General features: G+C 47.0%; 1 long non-coding RNA gene across 1 annotated transcript; it reads left to right on the top strand.

Annotated features, from left to right (window-relative positions):
- Positions 1 to 720: 720 nt before the first annotated feature.
- LOC140219534 (uncharacterized) lies at positions 721 to 6373 on the top strand. The gene is made up of 2 exons (XR_011895883.1): positions 721 to 830; positions 5886 to 6373. It is a non-coding gene; the product is annotated as an uncharacterized lncRNA (long non-coding RNA).
- The last annotated feature ends 458 nt before the right edge of the window (positions 6374 to 6831 follow it).

Genomic DNA, 6831 nt, shown 5'->3' with positions numbered 1-6831 from the left:
TACCTACAGTTTCAATTACCCTGTAATTGGTTGCCAACTTTCTTGAGCTCTTCCTCCATTCTGTGTCCACGTTTTTTGGTTAGAGATACTTGTGCACTTTAGCCGCCCATTAATTTTCACCCATGTTCCTGAGTCTTTCTTCAAAAGTAATTTTGTTCTGCGCTTCTCAGACTTCAAACGAGACCCAACCCATGCACAGCCTCATTTGTGGTTTATACCGCCGTGGTTGCTCAGTGGCTATGGTGTTGGACTGCGAGCACGAGGTCGCGGCGACCGCATTTCGATGGGGGCGAAATGCGAAAACGCCCGTGTACTTAGATTTAGGTGTACGTTAAAGAACCCCAGGTGGTCGAAACTTCCGGAGTCCTCCACTAAGGCGCGCCTCGTAATCAGAAAGTGGTTTTGGCACGTAAAACCCCATAATTTAATAATTTTGTGGTTTTGCCGTGGGCTCCCAAAGCCAACCGGCACACCGATCTTTCGTAAACTTCCAACCCTGACCATATATCCGATTTTAGGCACAGAATGGCATTTGCGAGCGTCAGCGCTGGCACCATGACTCATTTCCAGATTACACGCACCACGTCATATTAATTGTGGCCCCAAAGTGCCCTATGTTTAATTATTGCTGCATTGCGCTTCCCTTTTATTTTCAGATTATCTTGGTGGGTGCTTGAGTAAGTCTTTCCTTCGTTTATGTATTCGCCCAGGTATCTATATTGGTTGACTATGGGTGTGGCTTGCTGTTAAATCGACACCACGTTGTTACTCGCCTCTTCATTAAATTGAAGAGGTGGGAACTCAAGAAAGAAAACGTCAGTCTCAAGAAAGTAAGTTCTCCTTTCTTTTGGCAGCGCATACGAGTGTTCCTGCACGAGCCAGGGGAGCGACAAGTGTGCACAACCTTTCTTCGCACAATCTTGATTATGCTGAGCAAAGTCTTCTGAGCCGAGGCCTCAACTTCAATACAGGCGCGTTACCGGACGCAGCTAAGATGACCTGTGCCGTCGAACAAGCAGTGCGCTTGGTTGACCAAAAGGAACAAGTCGAGGCAACAGGCACTGAAGGACTTGTCGCATAACGGATACCCACCTCAAATGCTCTGAAAGCAGCAACGCCTCAGCGCCCAACCGCCAAGCGGTTACAAAGAAGTGTAACCGCGCAGCCATTCCGTATGCGCGCGGGGTAAGCGCGGCTTTGGCAAGAGTTTCTAATGAGTGCGACGCTTGGGTTGCGCATGCCACGTCAAGCAAGTTACGTGGTCAAATGATGAGCGTAAAAGACCCCTTGGAACGATCGAGGTACCCTGGTGTTGGGCATAAAATACCATGGATGCAGAGATTGCGACGCAACCTTTGTCGGCGAAACTAGCTTCAAAAGACGCATAAAACACCATTAGTACGATGTCGCCAAGGGCAACTCATCTTCAAACGCTTTATCAGAACACCACGTGAACACAGGTCACTGCATAGACTGGGAATCGGCATCCATTATCGCCACAGAGAAGAAACTACCTGCAAGGCTAATGCTTGAGTCACTGCACATTCAGATGACGCAACATGTGCTAAACAGGAGACGCGGGAATCTGCCAGAAATCTGCACCCGCGCACTGCGCCATCTATCTTGTATTTAAACAAGAGTCACTGTGTTTGCTTTGAGATCAAGGAACCCGTACGGGACCCGAAACGTCAAGTTTTATTTTCCTATACGTGTCTTTCCATTGGCTAGTCTTCGTTTTATTTCACTATTAATTAACCAACTTCTGAAGCAACGAAGTTAGGCAAAAAAATCCAATTAGAAAGTTGTAGAGCGCTTTGCAAAACGTCCAATTGGACAGTTTCAAACTTTCTATCTATTAAGTATTACTGTTTTTCAGCTTACTGCGAATGCCCGCAAAATACACTCAAAAAAAGATACCATGTGACTTACCCGCTTGCGTACCGCGATTACAGCGCTCCCAAGCTGTCCGCGTACAAACGAACATAGCACCTAGGAGGGTGTGCTGCCGCTTAAAAGACGACAGGGCAGTGACGAAGGCGTTGGCTGTGCGATTTAGGCCAGTGATGTGGTTCCCTCGCGGCAGTTCATGATGGCGATAAGCAGACGCAGAACGACTGAGGAATATGGAAGAAAGTAAATGGGCTGAGGAGTGTTGAGGTATCTGTACAGGGAAAACATTGATTCACAGTGGAGAAAAAGAACTAGGAAGCTTACCAGCAAGTATGCGGCCTGTAGGGTGGGCAACACAGCAACATAGAACGTCAAGCGGAAAATCAGAGAGGCTGAAATAATCTCATGGGTGGCGGCAATGGAAAAGAATCCTGCCACGAGTAACTACTTAAGAGAAAAACACGAAATCAGGAAAGAAAGAATTTCTGATAACTCAAAGGGAAGCTCATTATTTTTCGAAGCGAGATCAGGATGCCTTAGATCACGCACCTATAAAGCGAGATATAAGAAAGAAGAAGAAGCATGTGCTTGCTGCGGTAGAGCTAGGGAAACGATGAAACATGTTTTATTAGAATGTGAAGACATCTGCCCAGCGGTCAATTTAGGCACCACTGGCCTCCTTGAATCCCTTGGGTTCAGCGAGAGCAGGGGAAAAGTATACATGTCCGCAGTAGAGATTAGTAAGAGGCGATTGGAAGATTAGTGGAAGAAAAGTAGGGAAACGACAGAAAACGGAGACGTACAAGAGCAAAGTTCACAACAGGGAGTTAGAAAATTTCTTTGTGGGAGTTTTTATCTTTTTTCTTTTTTAACCTAGGTAGGACATTAGGCAGTATAATAGCAAGAGCTAGGTGGCGAAACCCACCGCCCCGTTCCAAATTGGATGCTTATAACATCCATCCATCCATACATCCATCCTATGGTGGCGCCCGTGAAAAAACGGTTGTTACACGAGTGCGTCGCCTTGAGCTGCTGCGGCCTCAAGCACTGATTTTGATGGTTTTTATGTTGCCTGTTAAATCGTTGCACCATCTGTCACGCAGTTACATGTTTTGTATCTATTTTAGGCGTGATTTCTTGTATGTTAACTGTTGTTAGTTGCTTCACGCAGAGCTGTTGATTTTTTTAAGTACGAGGTTTTCACCTCGCCTAAATTGTTCGTAGTGGGGTTAAATCACGCTGTTTTTATCGGAATGATTACAGGCAAGCGATTTCTGAATAGCTTGATTCTTTTCGCCCGAGGGCATCTTCGATACTGTGGTTACTTGGAAAATGTTTTCGAAGAGATGTTGCTCAAGGCGAGGTTTGTGTTAGCTGCTGCATGTGGTGTTGTTGTTCCATTTCCGCTGAAAAGTTCGCGTCATCTAGTGAAGTTATTAAAGTATGCTGCTGTATGAGCAGGACATATACCTATATATGTAAAATACCTATAATGTGAACTATATATATATATATATATATAAGGAAGCCTACCCTTTTGCCGACAGCGCCCAATTAGCTTTGTCGGCGCAGCTCCGCCTTTGAATATATCGTGTGTCTTCTCTCTTCAGCAACATTCGAGAAAAAAGGAATGCTGAAAAGGTGGGAAGAGTTGTATGTTTCCATGCGGATCGTTAAGAGAATTTAGAAAAAGCGTGCGAAAGGCCGTTCATCGACGTGCACAACGGAATTGCGTCGGCGGCGCGTGCAGCTCTAACTAGTATTAACCTGTGCACTTGACGACCGGATTGACGATTGTACGCATTTCCATTAATAATTCAACAATTTTTCTTCATGAAGCGATTTTCGCGGTGGTTATTTGGCGACGCCACGCGTATTCAGTGGTATAGCGAGACCACTACAATGTATGCAGGCATCGCGCTGTGTGGAGTTGTTCGAGATAAAGGTCTGCGCCAACGATATGTGCCTATTATTGAGGTACAGAAACAGTAATGGCATGGATAGAAGTTTTTAAAAATATGACCGAGAGACCGCATTTGTCAACAAAACGAAACGGCTACTTAATACACGTCGTAACTGGGCCTCGTTACGCCTGTAGTCTTGGCTGTCCCAAACTCCGACAACATCGTATACATGTCCGCTCTCATAGAACCACGCGCCTTTCCTGCACCTGTCACCGCAGAAGAAGCAGTCTGGCACCCGAAAAAAGAAAAGAGAAATCGCAGCTGCGAACTTGAGCCATTTTTTATGCAAAGTGTTGTCTGCTAGCGCTCCCGAGCGTGCTTCCGAAAGCGCCCGCTAGGTGGCCATCAGTGGCGCCTCCATAGACGCTGCATTACGCGTGACCACAAATGGTCGCGCCATGTGCGCGACCATTTCGCACCCGTGACCGCGCCTGCCGTTGAGCGCCCTCTGATTGGCGTTTGCTCGCTTGTTTACAATATTTGACGTCATAGTTCTGCGGAAACCCGCAAGGTGGAGAAAGATAATTAATAAAGGTCTTCCCTTTATTCTTGCGTACGATGTTCACGGCGGCCGCAGGCGCGATCAGACAGCCGCTGTTTCGGCTAACACGGCGAGCAGACGACAAAATACTTTAGCCAAAGCTGCAGAGGCTCGCATATGGTTTATCCGTTCTGTCTGCACTGCAATCTTATCGTGTGCAAACTTAGAGACTGGAGGCGACGAGTGTAGCAGCCTGATGTTTGCTTTTCTCCTATAATAAATATTCTGCTCTTTACAGCGGTATAGTGTAGATATGTTCCGGCCGTGTGCCCTTTGTGTTCGATAACTGTACAGTCGCGGACAGAATATTATGGACCATGAAATCTAAAAAAAAGCTGAATATCTCCGCAACCTCACAACGCCATCTGGTATTTGCATTTTGGACCTCGACTAGAATATGCTAACAACGTTGTCGTGGGCAGTTTTACTGGTTACTGCTACAGGCTGCTCGGGAATTGAACGTTTTCGGAGATCCCATGGTCCATTTTATTCTGTCCGCGACTGTACGTACAACAACGTCGTTTGGGAATAGGCATGTGTGCGCGCGCAGAAAATTCCTGTTTGCGATCTGCTCCGACCACGGTGGTTGGTTCCAAGTAATTTTTGTCGCCAGCGCTAATCAGACAACTTGGAAATGCTTTTCTGATTACTCACGGCGCAGTTTAAAATGTATGCGCTTACGCGTGGACAAAGGGGGCGTGCAAGCTGCTCAGCTACGGCGATGCCATTCACGTTGCTTCTAGTGCTTTTGTAGGTTACTAGGCAGTGCAGCAACGAAACGGATGCTTGTGCGCTCTTTCCGTCTAGGAATCGTCGCACGACATCAGGCACCGCGAGAAACTGGCTCCGGCAGATCGACACGTGACGTTTTCGGCGCATGTGCAGCTGCACCCGTCGGTGATCGTTGGTGTACACACTGAAGATGGGCAGCTTTAATTTGGACGCACATTCTACAGGGGATAAACTTTTTTAGAGGTTTTACTGATGCCCTTAATCCACTAACACTGGTGGTTGAATCGCCCGCCGAAGGAGTATACTGCGGTTTCTAGATATCCAGCTTGAGTTCTCGGACCAACACACGTGTTGGATAGTATAAGCCAAGAGCTAATGAGCCCTTGTTACCGTACAACTCCGCTCATTCAAAATTTGTTCCAAGGAGCATTGCTAACCTATATATGTCTTGAAAATGCCTTTAAAACGTAGTGCCATCACAGGATTTACACAAACCTGAAGTATCAATCGGGACGTTTGTCTACAGCATGCACGGTTTCTAAAGTCCTTGCAAATTTCTGTAGCAGAGATTTTGCTCAAACGATGTCGTGTAGAAAAAGCGCTCGGTGCACAGCAGATAACGCAAAACGAACGAAAGGTTGTGCCTTACCTACACAGGACAGCGCACTGTCTTAAAAGAAATTGCTGGTCGCGTGAAGACAAAATGTGTTTTTCAGCAGCGTTTGTCGGTTGACAGACCCGTGCCTAAAATCTTGCAGCCCACCGCGACAAGGGGCGTGCTTTGGTCGCGACGCTCTCAGCCGGCGGCGAATGAAGAACGCGCCACTCACGCACTGGGCGTTGGTCGCTCTGCGGACGGTCTCGTGGACCGCCGTGACGACTTCCTACAGGGTGCTCCAAGATGCATCTGCAACCCTTCTGTGAAGAGTTGCCGCTGTCCTGTGGGGAGAAGCGCATAACCGTGACGGTAATCTGTCTGGTCACTGTCATGAATGCGGCTGCGCTTCTTTGTTTAGTGATTGTGTGGTTCGGGCCAGACGCAGATATGAAGATGTGCGCGAGATTGTTGAGGAACAGGGTTATCGATCGGAGTGGTGGAGGCTTTGTAAGCACCGCGTCTATCGACCTATTAGATAAAGAAACGGCCTTTTTAGAAAGCTCAGTTTGACGTATTGAGCAGTTGTGGCGCTGCTGTGCATGCTGTATAAAGGTGTTTTTTTTTCTGCGAATAAATTGTTGAAGTTGGCGCATTGCGTTGCCATTATCTCCCTTCTGTCTTCATATCCGCTGGTGCTAAAAAGGCTGTCCACGACCTTCAAAAGATGGATGTTTTCAGTGCTGCGGTGGGGCGTACATGAAACCGGCACAACTACGGAAATGCGCTTCACGCTACTTCTGAAGGCTTTGCAGGTTAGTAATACTGATTTTCGTACTTCTTACATGCCGTAGATATACGGTTATATGAATGTATTGTGTCGCATTCGAGGATACAACATCGGTCTAGCTAGGCATGGGTTTCGCCTATGACGTCGGCTCTCCTATTTTTTTCTCCTGCTTTTGTGCGGCGACGTAGAACTAAATCCCCGAACTTCCACAACAGAAATGTTGCAGGAGCTTTTGGCAGGCCAAGATAGTATTAAAGCTAAACTATTGAGTATCGAGTATACACAAGCAGCAAACAAGCTGGCTATAGATGAGCTTGGT

Source organism: Dermacentor andersoni, chromosome 7 (assembly GCF_023375885.2).
Source record: "Dermacentor andersoni chromosome 7, qqDerAnde1_hic_scaffold, whole genome shotgun sequence".
Taxonomy (NCBI): domain Eukaryota; kingdom Metazoa; phylum Arthropoda; class Arachnida; order Ixodida; family Ixodidae; genus Dermacentor; species Dermacentor andersoni.
Note: the sequence above shows the minus strand (reverse complement) of the source record. Positions and strands in the feature narration are given on the sequence as shown.